The following is a 15,951-nucleotide window of genomic DNA, read 5'->3' as shown; positions in this document are numbered from 1 at the left end:
CCCTGAAAAGGGGCTGGCACTTTAGGACATGGAGAAACAGGTGCTGAGAGTATGGGAGGCAGGTACAGTCTCTGGCTCTGAAATATGTCTGGAGGCTAGAGAGGAAATGGCAACCTCTGAGTGTGCCCTGCAAAAGTCTGCAGGTGGAGTGGAAGGAGGAGGGAGGAGTGGTAGGGGTACAGGGGCACATGCCCGAGAGGGCACATGGCAGCAGACGGCGTCTGAGGTGGGTAAGCACGTGCCGCTCAGGGAATGAAGGCGGCGTCTATTTCAGAGTTTATGGTAAGAGGCTGGAGCAGGCACACTCAGCACCACAGACAACACACCCCACCCTTTAAGGAAGTGGGGAGGAGAGCAGTAGGGGTGTGGTTAACTAGGAGGAGGAGAGGGGAAAACACAAACCTCTTACTCAGCGGAGGCCTCCGGAGCCTCCGGAGCCCCATACCTGCCACAGCCCTGACGGACTCACCTGCACCTCCTCAGCCCCGCCTCACCTGGCCGCGCGGAGAGCCACCGCTGGAGCCGGCGCTTCCCTCCGCGTGAGTCCTCTGCCGCGATTGGGGCTGAGCACCAGCCAGAAGTTGGCTGGACAGGTGGAAAGGGTGGAGGTGGGTGCTTTGGAAATGTGAGTACCTAGACGGGACCGAGTTCCTGGTAAAGCAGCCTGGGACCCAGCAGGCGGAGCTGCGGGTACGCTGTCCTCCGGGCTTGCTAATCTTCCGCAGGGGGAGAAGGAGTCTATTTCGGAGTTAATTTGAGGCTAAAAGGTGTTTCTCCCTCATTTTCGTCTTAACGTACTCGGAGGGGGGAGTCTGGGGGCCAGGACGAGAAGGCATGGAAAGGCGATCAGCCTCTAAAGGTGAGGTCAGAGAGCCTCACGCAGGGCTTTTCAGAATCCTGCCTTTGAGCAGCTCCCTGCGCCCCGCCTTCTCCCCTTTCCTTATGCCCTCGGACCCTCACCCTGGTCAGGCTCCCATGCGCACCTCGCTGCACTTGCATCCACTTCTTCCTCCCTGAGAGGGCATCTTCCCAATCAAACCCGCACTGGAAGCAAGCAGGAGTCTGCAAGGGGGAAGAGGCAGAGCTCCGGGGTGTGTGTGTGTGTGTGTGTGTGTGTGTGTGTTTTGTGGGGGCAAAGTTACCACCAACCACCGCGCTGGTTCTTTGTGAAACTACCTCCTGGATGCCACTAAAGGGTTAAGTTCTGTGCTGCCTTCTCCTGTCAGGCTGTGCGTGGGCAAAGCCTCGGGTGGGTGAGCGGGGAACATATGGGTGATGTTCTGAGCCCACCGAGCCCCACCACCTGCCCTAACCCTCTGCCATCTGACACTGGCATCTCCCCACACCGAACTTGGAGCTCAATCCAGTTAGACTCCTCTCAAAGGGTCAGGGGGGCAAGGAGAGCCGAAGTTGGGACACGATGGGGGCATTTACAGGAGGGTTTGTAACTCAGAGGAGGAAGAGCTGAGCTTTCTGCTGACCTGCAGCGGGACTTGAGCCGACAGGGGCAGTTGGTTGGCATGATCAGCTAGGGGACGTGAGGAGGCCCCTCTGTGCCACGGTGGCTGTCCTCACCTGAGTCCTGGCCAAGAAATGCTGCTGTGGACCTAAGCCCAGCCTTTCACAGTCCCTCTAGGGGAGGGAGAAGAGCAGGCAGAAATGAAAAAGTAAGTCAAGATGGAAGGGAGGAAGGAAGTAGTCGCATTTAAGAGACTAAGCTCTGGCAGGACGTTCTGCCTGCATTCATTCATTCATTCATTCAATAAGCATTTACCGACTTCCTACTTGAGGCCAGGCTGGGTGAGGAGAGACAGCAGTGCAGGTGACCCAGCCCCTGCTCCCTAGAGCAATGTAGTAGATGCCGAGGGTCTGGATAGGAAGGGGCAGGGTGCTAACTAACCCAGTGCTGGAGGATTGTGGGGGCAGAGGGTCAGGGATGCACCCCAGGAAGGCTTCCTGGCAAAAAGTGACGCTAAGTGGAGACCTGAAGGATCCATAGGAATTAGCCAGGGAGGGGGAAAAGGGGGGAGAGCGGGCATGGAGCACAGCGAGTGCTGAGACAGTAGGCCAGAGCAGCATGACGCATCGGAGGAAACTGAAAGCAGCTCAGAGTGTTCAGCACATGGAGGGTGCAGGGGCGAGGTGAAGCAGGAGAGGTAAGTGGAGACAGCTCCAGAACGGCCTGCTCAGGCTGCCATGGCAACTCGGCTTGGAGCAACACTTGGGACCTGGAGCCAGGCCTGAGACTTCCCAGCATGCCTCCCACTCTAGGGTGGGCTGCCAGATTTAGCAAATAAAAATACAGGATACTCAGATTTGAATTTCTGGTAAGCAATGAATATTTCTCAGCTATAAGTATGTCCCATGCAGTATTTGGGGGTATACTTATATTTAGCAATCATTCATTGTTTATCTGACACTCAGGTTGAACCGGGTGACGGGTATTTTATCAGGCGACTCTGCTCTAGAAGAATGATGGGAAGGGAAGGGTGGGTGGTGCCCAGGGGCCAGAAGAAGAGCTTCCAGACAGATTCACCTTGTAATCAGTGTTCTGGATTCCAGGCTGGGACTTCACTGACTGACAACGTTATTTCTTAAAAACAAAAACAAACAAACAAGAAATAATATAATAATTCCTCGGTCAGCTCATTTATCTCCACAGCTGAAGGAGGATGGTACCCTCAGAAAGAAATTGGGCTTTGGGTTGGACCTGGGCTCGAATCCCAGCCTGGCCACTTGCCTGCTGTGAGGCTTCACAGAAGCCACTTAGCTTCTCTGAGCCCATAATCTTGTCTCTGAAATGAGGACAAGACTCCCCGTCTGTTGGGTTTGTTGGGAGGATCGGTGATAATGTATGTAGATTGCCTAGTGAGTACAAAAGAAAGCGTCGTGATATTAATTTCTGTAACACCTTCTTGAGGCCACCAGAGTAGCAACCGCGAAGTGCTCAGGGCTCGTGTATTTCCATTTCCATTTATGGAGCACTCAGAGGTCCCAGGGGGACAGGCGAAGGGGGGTCTTGCTTCCCGTGAGAGAGCAGGTTAGCTCCTGTGCAGAGAGGGAGAGTCGGAATCATTTTTTCAGCTTTGCTCTTCCCCTCCCAGAGGACCAGCTTCCTGGGGAGGAGATGTCCAGCCCTCCCGCTGGAGGGCAGTGAGGGGGGGGGGGGAGAGGAAGTAGCTCGAAGGAGAATTAACTGAAGGGAAATGTGAATGAATGAGTTGAAAGAGAGAACCCGCAGACAACACTGAGGACAGTGCCTGACACAGATGAATGCTCCTTAAAGTTTGGCTGGCGTCATTCCATTTTTATAATGAGTGGTTTATTAGAAACATAGACTCAGGGTTCAGTAGGTGAAGTAGGGTGCCTTGGGAACCACGGTTGGACGTCAGTTGGGGGCATTTCTAGAACCACAGTTGGGGCTTCCTGAAAGGGAACCAGAAGGGAGTTAAGAATTGGTAAGAGAAAGAGGAAGTGGAAAGTGTGTTTCTCTTGTGGGAACTGCTGGGTTAGAAATGGTCCCTCTTTCCAGTGGCTAAATCTTCCCATCCCCCTGCCCAGTGATAAGCCCTTTGTCACCCGTTCTTGAGAGCAGCATTTGCCAAACGGTGTTTGGAGAAGCTCTGTGCCATGAAGTAGTTCTTGTGCCCCATTGGGGAAATGTCCAGATGCGCCCTCTCGGAGATTTGTCATCCGTGTTTGCACCGTCAAGGTCATGGCAAGTCCTGCAGGAAAGATGCCTGTATCACTGGACTTACTGGTGTTCCCTAAATCTGACTGTGCAGCACATGCGGGGGCATGAGCGGGACACCTGGTCCTGTACTAAAGACAATAGTGTTCCCTGCCCAGTGACTGTCGGGCAGTTCTGGGACCAAGCCCGTCTTTCAGGGGCCATCATTCATCCCGTCCTTCTAGCCAGGATGGACCTAAACCTGGCGGGGTCCCACTTACAGAAGATCCCGAGAGACTGAGAACTTGAGTGCCAGGGTCCCAGCCTCACACCTGCCCCACGAACACAGACTCCTCCCCCATCAGCCTTAATCTTCCTACTGCAACTTACACCCCTTTGCATTGGTCAGAAGACCCGGGAAAAGATGCCCCTTGGCCCATAGCCCTCCTTGGTGGGGGCAGTAGCTCCGTGTGTCCTGAATTCTGCTGAGGCAAGGATGGTTGATAGAAGCAGGGGAAGAGGCATACCTGGGGTGGACCCCAAGTCGCAGGCCTCTGCCCCTAGTGTTCCCCTGCCCAGGAGCTGTGGGCTGACAAATGGTGCTCTGAGGGGGCCACCCAGGGGTGGTTGGAGCACAGTTATGTACCTGCTGGTGTGCTCAGGGCTGAAAGGATGGGAACAAAGAGGAGTTCTTTTTTTTAAAGATATTATTTATTTATTTTTAGAGAGAGGGGAAGGGAGGGAGAAAGAGAGGGAGAGAAACGTCAATGTGCAAGAGATACTGTACATTGATCAGTTGCCTCTCACATGCCCCCACCTGGGCACCCAGCCTGCAACCCAGGCATGTGCCCCGACTGGGAATCGAACCGGGAATCGAACTTTGGTTTGCAGGCCGGTGCTCAGTACACTGAGCCACACCGGCCAGGGCTGAAGAGAAGTTCTTGTTGGCGTGGTGACCGGGAGTTTCCCTGAGACCCTGCCTCAGTTCTGCGGTAAAGGGGGAGAGCAAGGAGAGGGGCAGCCGTCTCTGCAGCACGAACATGGCTGGTGGTCGGGTGGTCGAGTCGTCTGGGTTCCAACTCCAGCTCTGCACTCAGTGTGCGACCTTAGGCAAGTCCCTGAGCCCTGTCTTCCTCACCTGCAAGACAGAGGTGATAACAGGGCTTCATGTGAGGGTACAGTGGGACTGGTACCGGGAGTCAGATTCAAAATATTAGTAGCCTCAAAAGCATGGGCAAGCACCTCACAGAACCAACAGGAGCCATCGCTCTGGGTGGGGTCAGTGAGACCCCCGGGGTCGGGGCATGGGGGCTGGAGGAGTCAGGCAGCCAGGGGCTGGGTGGCAGACATGTACCCCCCCTGTAGCCTATTTCAGTATTTGAACCTCCCAGATGGCCACGTGCACCAGCTTAAAAATAGCCTCGTCTGTACCTAAAACATCTAGTCCTCTAACAGGCAGCACACAGTAGGCCTTCATTCTGTTTTTAACTCACGGTCAATCTGAGCTGATGGGGAAACACTTTTTCCCCCTGAGCACAGAGGCCGGTTTCCGAGGGGCAGGCACCCTGTGAGTGCCGTCCGGTGGACGTGCGTTGCACGGACAACAGTCTTTGTTTCTCGCTCCCTCCCTGCCCCTCAGTTCACTGTGTTTGCCGAGCAGCTGGCCTGCTCAGCTCTCAGCTCTTCAGCCAGCACAGAGACTTCTCCGGCTGCCCATCAGACACGGGACTCCAAGTGGCTGTGTGAGGTGCAGAGGGAGCGATGGGCAGGAGAAAATGGTGGCTTCCCCCTCCAGGGTTCTCAGCAGAGCTGAGCTGTGCGAGGGGGTGGCGCTGGGGGAGGGGGCAGCTTTTTGAGTCACTCTGCTATTTCTCAAGGCATAAATTATTACTCACGATGACAGTTTGATTAAGAGAGCGCACTGGAAACTGCGTGTTCCCATGCACTTTTTACCTAGTCTCGTGGTTGGAGAGCTAGGATTGCAGGGTTTTATCTTCGAGGGCCCCGTAGGCACACTGTGAGCAGGCTGCAGGCTGCAGGAGGGGACGGTCCTCTGGTGTTCCGGGTCTCCCCCAGTTCCCACCTTCTCCCAGGGCTAAAGGCTCCCGCTGCTCTTACGAGGCAGCCAGTCAACGTGATTGGAACTAAGGCCAGCGACGCGATGGCCACGACCCATGGAAGGGTGAGCCTTCCCCTTTTCTGTCTTGGCTACAGTTCACTAACATTTTCCTCCTTGCCAATCCCCTGCTTCCCTTTTACGTTCTGAAATCCCTGGAGAGGAGATTCAGAGGGGTGCACCTGGCCCTGGATCTAGAACTTGGGGCTGGCTTCAGTTCTTGTCTTATGGACTAGTCTTCCTTTCAGTGGGGGCACTTCTCCCAACAGCTCTTGAGGGTGGGCACCAGGACCGCTGTCCCGCTTCTTCCAGCCCCTTCTTTCTCTGAGGGTCTTGCACCTGACTCCCGGACTCGCCCAGCTGTTGCGATCCCTGCCATGTCGCAGGTGGGCCCCTGAGGCTCCTCAAAGACCTGCTGGGAATTCTGCCCTGAGTTTGGGCTTTGCTCTTCTGGGCGGTTCCCTTTTCCAGCCGATCCCTCCCCTGATCCCGGTCACTGGAAGCATCACCTCTTTTCCTGGTTTCTAAATTAATGCAGTTTGTCCCTCCCTAACCTCAGGCATGTCTCTTTGTTCTCCGGGAGCGTTTGGAGCCTGGGCCTGGCTGCTCTCCCTGCAGCTCAGGTTCACACTCTCCCCACCCCCGGTTCCTGCTCCAGGCAGGTTGCAGATGATCCACAGGCACAGCTGAAAGTGCTCCTACCAGTCATATTCCTGGTCCCCAGCCCCCAGCGCAAGGCAGGCAGCATCCCTGCTTGCTCAGGCGGTGGTCAGCCTGGGCGGTGGGGGGCGATCTGGAGTTGGGGGATAGGCCCCTCGGTTACAGTCTGCCCTTTGCTGGCTGGGTGCCTTTGGGTGAGTCTCTTCACTCTCCCACGCCTCACTTTACTCACTTGAAAATGAAGAAATGGTGTGGCATCCCTCAAAGGGGCACTGAGAGACATTTTTGCCTTGGGTGAAAATGCCCTGTCAACTCCCGCCAGGCACTGTCCCTGGAGAGAGAAGGCGTTTGGGGCCAGAAAGGGGTGGGTCCGAGTCTTTGCTCTCACTCTCTACCGCCGTGGCATTACCAAGTCGTGTGATCCCTCTGAGTCTTGATTCTCCTCTTTGTAGCGTGTGCTGGGCATTTGTTTACTATTTCTTCACCTCTTCACCTCTGTCATGCTTAGGGCATATTCTTATTTCCCCACATTTGAAGGACTGTATCTGTCCTCAGTGAGTTTATAGTCTGGTAGGGGAGGTAATACGTAAAGATGAATAGCTGTCAGACAAGACGGAGACTTATGGTGACATAAGAGAGGTACTTATAAAGTGCAATGAGGTGTGAGGGTGGAGAGATTACTTCTGTCTGGGTAATCTAGGAGTGCTTCCTGCAGGAAGTGACATTTGGAAGAGCTCTGGAAGGTTGGGTAAGGTATGGCCATAGAAATTTGGGATGGTGGTTGTGTCAAAGAAGAGTGTAAATAATAATAGAAGCAGGTGAGTGGGAAGTCCTCGTTCCCGTGACTCATTTTGGGTGGGGCCGAGGGTACTGCAGACAACGAAGATAAGGTGTAAGGGCAGAAAGGAAGGTAAAGCTTGACCGTGGCAGCTGAAGCGTTTTGACGTCACTCCGCAGGCCAAGGGGAGCTGTTGAGCTTCACTGAGAAGGCTTCAGGGAGCTGTCGAGATACTGTCTTGGGTGAGGGGAACTTGATTGGATTTGGGTGGCAGTGTGTAAAGTAGATCAGAATGAAGAGAGCTTGTAAGAGGAGCAGGTAGGCCATTATCATAAACAGTTTAGGTCTTAGGAAGCTGGATAAATTGTGGAATTCAGGATGATTTGGGGGTCCTGGAGAGGATCTGCCGGTCACTCAGAGCCTCTATGTCCTCTGGGTTGAAGTCGGTCCTTAGATGAATGTAAAAGACGTAGGGTATGGGAGCATCACGTTGTCGAGGCTATGTGCGTAATTTGCCACTCTCCTTCCTTTCCTTTCGTGTTCTGGAGTCACAGATAAGTCCTCTTCCTCAGACCTCATCTTGCTGGGTACGTGTTAAGTGTCAGCCCGTGTAGAGGGCTAATGGTGGTCTCCTCCAGAATCGAGGAGGAACACGCACTTGGATCGGCCCCCACCCATCCCCATCAGTTCAGACCACTCCTGGGCTCCACCTCTAGCCTCACCCTCCTCCCTTGCTGCAGCCTTCCACTTGCAAGAGTCTGCAAGACACTGCCACTCAAGTAACCCATCTGAAATGCAGCATGTCGGGAACTGAATTCATCATTTTCTCACACCAAACCATCTTTTCCTTCTGGAGTTCTTCCCGGTGTTCATGCCTTCACTGTTCTCTTAGGTCCCCGGGTCAAAAACCCTGGAGTCGTCTTCCCCTTCTCTTCTTCTCTGCTTTTCTCCATTCCTGTCTTCCCCCTCACTGACGGGTCCTACAGATTCCATGTGCCTCTCATTCCTTCCTTCCCTTTTCCCTGGCCAAGCCTGTTACCTAATACCACCCAACATTACCCAAGAGCCCCTCCCCTTCCCAGCTCTAGCTCCCACAGTGCCTCTGGGCGAACCTAGACCCCTTAGGTTTACTGCCCGGTGCCCTCCATAATGCAGCCTTGTCTCCCCTGCTCACCTGATTTCTCCCCATACTCTCCCCATCTGCTCTCCGGTCCCCATGAAACCTTTGCTCAAATCCCGTGTCCTGCCCGGAACGCCTGCCCCAGCCTGACGCCCTTGGCTCAGCTCCCAACCTGGGAAATCTCCTGCAGTCTCTGGGCTTGGGTTTTGGGGTGTGAAATTCCTCAGGGCAAGGAGGTGCTTTTCCCTTGATTCTCCTTCCAAACTCCCTCAGATTCCAAGAATAGGAGTTCCAGCTCCCTCTTTGTCTACACACTCATGCCTGATTCGCCTGCACCGGATGTGATCTTCGTCACTGCCGGTGCTGGGTGGCATGACAGCCAGTGACCAGCACAGGGACCTCACTCTCCCTCGAGATCGGGATGCATTCCCTGCTGCTCTGGAAGGTGGAGGTTTCCAGAGCCCTGAGAGGGAGGCAGTGTGTAGAGCGGGGGCTTGATGATCCCTCTGCTAAGCTCTTCTGTGTCTCTCTAACCCATCACACCCCTGCCTTCTCCTCTCCCTCATCCTCCAGTTTACCGAGCCCGTCTAGGCCAGGATAAATGACAAAACAAAGAAAGGAGTAGGAAAAAAGACAGGGCACCTTTGTAGAGGGTGAACTTGCTGTCGGGGTCCCAGACAGAGATGTGCCGGGCAGAAGCTGGCAGTTTCCGTAATCTGGACTTTGACCTTTAGGAATTGCATGTGGAGACTTCTGGGTTTTGTGTTCCAAAGATCTGAAAATACTCAGTCCACGTTGACTCTTTCGTCTCCAGCGGGTGGTCCTCTGTTGTCCCCAGAGTGCCTCTTTGTCTACTTGTCTGTGCAGAAAAATCCTTCCCACACCTGTTTGTCCAACACTTAGCCACCCACCTGTGTTCACTCCCAGAAAAAGGTGTGAGGGACAGAGAGGGTGCTGCCCTGCAACAGGGAGTCCTGGGGATCCCTGGGTCTGGTCGCTGATGGCTCTGTCACTGTCCCACCACATGACCTTGACTGAGTCAGCCGGGTAAGCCTGGTCAAGCCTCAGGGTTTTCCTTTGCACATATGGCAAGGGGGGAGGAGAGATGGACTTGTCAACAAGTGGAGAGTTTTCTTCCAAAAGGATGTTGGGAGAAAGCCCAGTAAATAAACCGGGTCGCAGAAGGTCCTCCCAGGGTTGGTGTGGGCAGGGCAGTGCCTGCCGGACACTGGACCCATGTCTGCGGCAGTCCCTGGGCCCCCATCATCTTGGCTCTTTCTCAGGTCTCCAGTCATGAGGTCGTCATTGCTTATGTGTAACAGGGGCTGGAGGGCGGATCAGGATTCAAGTGAGTTCAGCAAAGAATGATCTCAGGGAAGGAATCCCACCTGGGCCATGGCAGGTGCATGCATTGAGGCCAGGGGTGGTGCATACATGCGCATTCGGAGAAGAGACACACGGCGTGCACCTGGGAGCCAGTGCAGGTGTCCCTGGGAGGGAAGTCCGGGGCTTCCTCCTTTGAGCGCCACACATGCAGAACGATGCACGAGGCTTTACTATTTTTACAAACTTTTCATAGTAGTTGCCTCAGGCTCATCTCATTCCCATTCAGACGCACTAGACTGTAAGCTCCACTGAGGCCAGAACCCTCTCGGCACTGGGGGTCAAGGTCATGAGTCCAGGCCACAGCCAGTGCCCAGCACACAGTAGGCTTGCGATGAGCACAGCCAGTGCCTCCCGGGAGGAGGGTTGTTGAAAAAAGTGACTGTGTGAATGTTTCACGGTGATGTTTAACACTTCGTTTTAGTGACACATGTTTTAAATCACAGACTATATAAAATAATACATCAAATTAAAAACTATGGCGTTCCCCAACCCTCCCCGTGGGTACCACGTCCAGACGCTTCTCTCACGCCTCTGACGTCACTGTCCTCCGCCTCCCAGAGCCTCTCTTTGAATCGGCCGCCTGCGTTGTGCCCACGTCCTTGTCCCGAAGGAGAGCTGGCTATTTCTCTAGGCCAGAAGGTGCTCGTTCAGTTAATGAATGAATGAATGAATGAATTAAAGTGTAGTCAGCATACACTCTTACATTGATTATGTTCGTTTCAGGTGTACAATATAGCGATTCAGCATTTTTATACCTTACAGTGGGATCACCCCACCAATGTTTTTTTAATAATGGCTTTTTTTGAGATATAATTCACATACTATAAAATTCATCCTTAAAAAATGTACAGTTTGGTGAATTCACAGAGTTGTGCAACCATCACCGCTGTGTCTTTGAAGAACCTTTCATCATCCCGGGGAGAAACCATTAGCGGTCACTCCTCACTCTCCCTTCCCCTCGGTTCCTGGCAACCGCTGATCTACTTTAAATAGGATTTGCCTATTCGGGACGTTTCGTATTAACAGAATTGTGCAACGTCGTGACCTTTTGTGACTAGTTTCTTTCACTTTGCATAATGTTTTCAAGGTTCACTCATGCCGTAGCCTGTATTAGTCTATCATTCCTTTTTTATTGCCAAATAATATTCCATTGCGTGGCTGTGTAACATGTTGTTTATCCATTTATTTGTTGATGAAGATTTGAGTTGTTTCTACTTTTTGACCATTATAAATAATTTTGTTGTGAGCACTGGTGTACAGGTTTTGGTGTGGACATATGTTTTCCTTCCTCTTAGTTTTATACCTTGGAGTAGAACTGCGGGCCCGTGTGATAACTCCATGTTTCACATTCTGAGTAACTGCTGAACCGTTTTCCACAGCAGCGGCACCATGCTACACTCCCGCCACCAACGTGTGGCGGTTCCAGTTTCTCCCTGTTCTCACCGACACCTTGTCATTGTCTGTAATTTTCACTACAGCCATTCTAGTGGCCATGGAGTGGTATCTCATTGTGGTTTTAACTTGCATGTCCCTTATGACTGATGACGTTGAGCATGTTCCCATGTACTTACTGGCCACTTGTATGTCTGCTGTGGAGAAATGTCTAATCAAATCCTTTAGACGGTATTTCTTTTAGATATCCACAGTATACCACTTAGTATATTGCTTTTAAATGATCTTTTAAATATTTGTTTACAACGATATTCAGTACTTGTACCTTTGAGGCTAGACCCCCAAGGGAAGTCACTACCCCTGCATTAGAGCGCCGTGCTAAACACCCGACCGCTCCACCCTGTGACCTTTGTCGGCATCCGAGACTTGCATTGACCGAGTTGGTGTCAGGTTAATTAGTATTTTTCTGCAAACAGTGTATTTTGGTTCAAAACAGAGAAATTGAGAAAGAATTCTGTCAGTGCTCGAATATAAACTTCCTCTTTTCTGACAGATAATTTGGGGGAGGCGGAGAGCTTTACCTTATATTTAAACATGTATAATACTTAGAAATGGGTGGTGGATGCACAGATGGACAGACGACTTTCGGTGTGAATGAATGAGCGGAGGAAGGAAGGAATGTAAGCCGGCAAGCCAGTCGACCAGCCAACCACACTAACCCGCCTCTCCTTATTCCCCCTTGATTCCTACCCGGGAAACCAGCATTGGTCTTTGTCTTACACTCTATGGAATCGTATTTAAAATTGTGTAGAAAACGGGTTTGCAGTCACAAGTTAGAAATGAAGCACCGTATTTTCTGTTGTCTGGAATGTCTTCATCATCTTTTGAAAGGGGAGACCCTGCGTCAGCCCAGTTTCCTGCAGGTGACCAAGACGCCCGACGACCAAGTAGCACGACTGCAGGACTGACTCAGGGGTCCGGGTGCTGGAGCAGGGCCTTCAGGGCTGTGACGTGACGCCAGGGTTCTCTTATGTTTCGCCTTGTTCAGGCCCCAAGTCCACTGCTGCCATTCCACCGGCCGGAGGGCGTCCAGGCTGCTGGTGCCTCCCTCCAGGGCCTTTGCCTTCGCCCTCCTCTGTGGCGGGGCCATTTCATCCTTCTCCAAACCACACTCACTCGCAGTTCACCAGTGAGTCCCACGCACTGCCCCGTCCAGCCTCCCCCTTCGGTCTGCTCTTCAGAAGACACAGGCGACCTGGAGAATAGGACTCTGGGTTCTGGGGTAGAGTGAGGAAAGTAGAGAGAAAGAACAGCAGGTAAAGGGGCAAAAATGGAAACTGTGGCCAGACATATGAAGAAGTGACAGGGACCTGGGTGAAAGCTGTAGAGGTGGCTTCTAAAGGCACAGACTCTGGAGAGGGAATACGTGGCAGTTGCTATTGCTCTCTGGAGAGACCCCCAAGGCAGTGACAGAAGGACAGGCTCCTGTGGCATTTACTCTGCAGTGTGCGTGGTTGGAGCTGAGGGCAGGGGGCGAGAGTCAGGGGAAGCACGTGGGGACACAGCTGGGACCCCTTCCTTTATCAACGGTGGCCTGTGCAGAAATCAGGGGTTCAGGTCTGTGTGTGCCAGGCAAACCTCTGGGTCCGTTCCACTGGCTTTCAGTCCGTTCCTAGATGGGATCCCAGGGGTGGGGACTGCTAGCCTTTCCTTCTGGGCCACAGCAAGACTGAGTCTAAACTGTCCCCCCAAGTGGGGGTTTCCCTTGGTTTTTACACCTCTGCCAGGACGGAGAGTGCCCAGTCTTCCTCCTTGCAGTCCTGCTTCTCTTTTTGAGGATGTGGGCTCAGTGGCTCTGATGTGGTGAGCCTGAGATCCCCCCCAGCTCCCCGTTCCTCAGCACCTGCTGTGGGCCAGGTGCGTGCCAGGCTTGGGGAGACACATGTGAACGAGAGACCATCCTGCTTGAAGTCCTGAGCAGCGTGAGCAGTCCCAGGGGAGCCAGCCCTGTTGTGGGGGGGTGGGCACATGCCACAGGCAGGGCGGCACCCTCACCTGGGGGAGGTTCCAAGGGCTTGACAAACGAGGTGCTTCCGGGAAGGGTTTTGAAGAATGGATAGGAATGCACCAGGCAGATAAAGGGCAGGAGATGCTCTTCCAAGGGCAGAGCACAGCGTGTTTAAAGATAAGGAGAGCATGACCTGTTTGGGAAGCTGTGAACCGCTCAGGGAGCTGAATCCAGCAGGACCGAGGAGTCACCCTTGGTCATGGTCTCTCGGCCTTGGATGTTGTTCTCTAACAACAGGAACCTATAGGACGTATAAGATAATCACATACATAGGCTATATCGCTATGGGAGTTTTTAACAAGGTAAGAGTCAGATTTGTATTTTGGAAAAGAAGACTCTGGCCCCGGGTCCGAGCAGCTCTGGGGCCAAACACGGAGAAGGCTCTGGACTGGAGACTCGGAGACGGGCATTTCCGGGGCTCGGACAAAGGCTGCCGTGTCTGTGGCCTGGAGTTCTGCTGTTGGCTTGGGTGTCTCCGCTACCCACGCTGCTGGCTGGCCAGAGAGGACGGCGGCAAGGGCTGGCCCACAGGGCTGGCTCGGGAGAGGAACCAGCTTGCTGCCTTCTTCCCCTTCGCGTCTGTGTGCAGAGGGGAGTGGGCAGAGAGAACAGAGCCGGGCTTGTCCAGACGAGCCCGGATCCAGTGGGGAAGTGCAGCAGGTGGGATGGTACATCCTCTACAGGAATTGGGAATCTATGAAGACGTCACCTGCTGCAGAGCGAGGGCTGGACAGATAGCGAATGTTTGCCCGACACTAGGGATAGGGTGTTCCACCGGAGCTGTGGAGCGGACGGGATGCCCAGGACCAGAAGGCTCTGGTGGAGGGAAAGGGACGGGGCGTGGGACAGAGGCTCCCGTGCCGCCTTCCGCACCGTTCCTGTCGGAGCTCTCGGCTGTACCAGCTGTTTGGGCACGTGCTGCCTGGAGATGAAATTATTTTTCACAAGTGCATGCCTTGGTAAACAGAGCGGCAGAAGGCAGGGACCTTGTCTCGTGCCCCTTTGCCTCCCAGACGTTTTCTAGCAAATGTCAGGATGTGAACCTTGTACTCAGCCAACGTTTGTTGGGATCTGAGGTTTTAGGGAAACGAGCTGAAGAGGAAGTGCAATTTGGTGCTGGTCTCGGACACCTGTGGAAGTGAGGGGTGTCAGAGGGACTTACAGGAAAATGAGACACACACAGTTTCATCAGCTGCTAAAAAAGACCTGGGAGCAGTGGGCTTCCCAGTCTCAGGGCGAGTGCACTTGGGGGACATTCTGAGTGGGAGCAGCCTGGGCCCTCCAGTGTAGCACAGAGTGGAGCTTCTCGAAGGTCAACGCCATCAGGCACTGGGAGGGCATTTGACAGCACAGACTGCCAGCTCCAACTGCAGGGTCACTGCTGCATTTTGTCTGGGCGGGGGCCTGGGAACCTGCATTTCCAGCAGTCCTGCAGGTGAGGTGAATTCTGCTGGCCCGGAGCCACACGCTGAAAACCACTGGTGCGGAGCCAGGTCTGTCACTCGGGGGCGAGTACTTGGAACACCCTGGACGCACCCCCACTTCTGCAGTCAGACCCAGGCAACCGCGTCTTCCTTTTTTGGTTTTGCTTTTCTTTCTTTCCCTTCCTTCCTCCCTTCCTTCCTCCCTCCCTCCCTCCCTCCCTTCCTTCCTTCCTTCCTCTCTCTTCTTTCTCTCTCTCTCTCTCTTTCTTTCTAGAGAGAGGGTTAGGGAGGGAGAAAGAGAGGCAGAGGGAGAGAAACACTGATGTGTGAGAGATACATCAATTGGTTGCCTCTTGCACACTCCCAACTGGGGACCTAGCCCACAACCCAGGCACATGCCCTGACTGGGAATTGAACCGGTGCCCTTTCAGTTCACAGGAAGCACTCACTCCACTGAGCCACACCAGCCAGGGGTGCTTTGTTTTGTTCCTAACACTCCAAACATGGTTTTGATGCCCACCCTGGTTGGAACACACACCCTGGCTCCATGGACTCTGCCATTGAGCCCCACCTTTCATCTGCCCAAGGCTCCTGAGGGCTTGGTGGACTTTCCCTGCTCTGGCCTTTGTCCATGGTCTTCTGCCCACCAGGAATGCCTCTCCGGGGCTTCCTGAGTTCCCACCTCTCAGACCCCTCCAGGCCTGAGCCCTAACGCCAACTTCGCGTGCCCTCAGTCTCTCTTCCTCCCCATCCTCTCTGTTCCTTCAACCCCCTTCCTGACTCTGACAGGACCTTCCCTCTGTCCTATTTTATTGCTGCTCATATGCGTGCCTCTGTCTTAGTCGGTGTGGGCTGCCATAACAAAACACCATGAGCACGTGGTTAAACAACAGACATTGATTTCTCGCAGTTTGGCAGCTGGAAGTCAGATCAGGGTGCAGCAGGGTCAGTCTCTGATGCAGGCTGTCTTTGTGGCTCATGGGCCTTGGCCTTCTTGCTGCGTCTTCTCCTGGTCTTTCCTTGGTGTGCGCCAAGTCGAGAGAGAGAGAGAGAGAGAGAGAGAGTGAGAGAGAGAGAGAAGAGAGAGAATGAGAGAGAATGCTCTGGTCATTCTTCCTTTTCTTACAGGGACACTCAGTCTATCGGGTCAGGGCCCACACCACCTCCAGGTACAGTCACGGTGGTTAGGGCTGCAACATTCGGGTCTTGGAGGGACAAAAATGTTCAGTCCAGAGCGCTGTCCCTCCCAGTGAGACTGTAACTCTTAGTGGTCACCGTCATGGTGCCTGTGTCTGCCCTCAGTGGCTATGGTGGGAGTTGGTCCATCAGTGTCTGCT

The 15,951-nt window shown here is 53.6% G+C and overlaps 1 protein-coding gene across 2 annotated transcripts in view; it reads left to right on the top strand.

Moving 5' to 3' along the window:
- Positions 1–86: 86 nt before the first annotated feature.
- Positions 87–15,951, top strand: part of PTK2B (protein tyrosine kinase 2 beta) — a 116,764-nt gene continuing 100,899 nt past the window's right edge. The window contains exon 1 of one of the 2 annotated variants that reach the window (XM_028519425.2): positions 87–539. The gene's annotated coding sequence lies outside the window, so the exon portion shown is untranslated. The remainder of the gene's footprint in view (positions 540–15,951) is intronic. The other variant, XM_028519436.2, reaches the window with a different exon arrangement.

This window comes from Phyllostomus discolor, chromosome 8 (genome assembly GCF_004126475.2).
Source record: "Phyllostomus discolor isolate MPI-MPIP mPhyDis1 chromosome 8, mPhyDis1.pri.v3, whole genome shotgun sequence".
NCBI lineage: Eukaryota > Metazoa > Chordata > Mammalia > Chiroptera > Phyllostomidae > Phyllostomus > Phyllostomus discolor.
The sequence above is the reverse complement of the archived record's forward strand: the minus strand, read 5'-3'. Positions and strand labels throughout refer to the sequence as shown.